General features: G+C 40.6%; 1 non-coding gene across 1 annotated transcript; it reads left to right on the top strand.

Moving 5' to 3' along the window:
* The first annotated feature begins 232 nt into the window (after window positions 1-232).
* Trnas-gga (transfer RNA serine (anticodon GGA)) lies at window positions 233-307 on the top strand. Its single transcript has one exon. It is a non-coding gene; the product is annotated as a tRNA-Ser (tRNA).
* Window positions 308-1,427: the final 1,120 nt, after the last annotated feature.

A 1,427-nucleotide genomic window follows, 5' to 3' on the forward strand; every position in this document is an offset into this window, starting at 1 on the left:
TTCCGTATTTTTCACACTTGGCCGCTAATCATGGAATGGACATTAACGACATGTGGAGGGTGCCCTTTTATTTTTCATTTCCTCCTCGATGGCTTGGAGTGGTCAAGCTCAATTTCTGCTTCTTTAAAAAGATAGAGAGAGAGAGAGATAAATCCTGCATGATCGTGGACATGACCACCAGGTTCAACGTAATGCTACAAGGATTAGAACCAACACTTGCTGTGGGGCGAAAGCTCGGTGGTCTAGTGGAGATGACGCCTGTCTGGAGATCAGGAGATCGTAGGTTCGAATCCTGCTCGAGTACGCACGCCCATGATTTTTTTTTTTATCATGGCTGTAAATTACTAAAACACTGATCAATTCAGTGTTTTACGTCGATGTATAGCAAAGGGCAATTTGTCAATCAGTTGCAATAAAAACACCTCGACGAAAGAATTTCATGAATGTGAATAATTACGCAGTACTCGTTGCATGCTATAGGGATTAGAAACAACACTTGCTGTCGGGCGAAAGCTCGGTGGTCTAGTGGAGATGACGCCTGTTCGGAGATCAGGAGGTCGTAGATTCGAATCCTGCTCGAGTACGTACGCCAATGATTTTTTCATCATGGCTACTACTAAAACACTGATCAATTCAGTGCTTATTTACGTAGGGCAATTTGTCAATCAGTTGCAAGTACAAAGCTATTCAATGTTTGAGTTGGATCTAATAGATGGAGTGAAATAAAGGTAGAGGATGGAAGAAATTAACTAAAGTAGGACAGTGGAATAAGAAAGTTCTGGATTTTTAAAGTTTCATATGTATCTTTAATCTTTAAACAATGAAAGTGGTGCAACCCCATTTTTTTTTTCTGCTCGGGGGGAGGGGGTCCTTATGCAAACCTTATGAGGATGAAGATTTCATCACCTCACAGCATTTCCATGCGTCTGTATACAATCTAACATCTATGTTTTATTTTCATACTTGACAGACATCAATCGCTACTGTAATTATGGGTGATGTTCGTTATTTTAGTAGAGCGGTTAAGCCCTCAAAATCATGAGAATTGTGCAAAATTTGACTAAAGTATGAAACTTTCACCAGTGTTAGTACATACCATAAGATTCATTTTAAGATCTGGAGGTAGTGGTCAGCACTCTCCACCCCCAAAGTCCCGCGCCAAATTACGGGGAATGACGTGATGACGTGTTTTTGCCCTCTGATCCCCAAACATAAATGACCCTCTGAGCTGGAAGGTGGCCCTCCTGCCAGAATTTAACCCTCTATTTTAGCATTTATTGTTTAGTGGAGTGGGTCAAACAGGAATTCCCAAGACAAATTCAGGGATAATAACCCAGAACAATGATGACGTTGGTTGCCATAAGGACACTGATGTTCATTTGGTTTATCATTTTGAAATACAAGAAACAATAAAGTCTTTACCAGTG

This window comes from Diadema antillarum, unplaced genomic scaffold (genome assembly GCF_040938485.1).
Source record: "Diadema antillarum isolate AM-2024a unplaced genomic scaffold, OU_Dant_1.0 scf00000172, whole genome shotgun sequence".
Lineage (NCBI taxonomy): Eukaryota > Metazoa > Echinodermata > Echinoidea > Diadematoida > Diadematidae > Diadema > Diadema antillarum.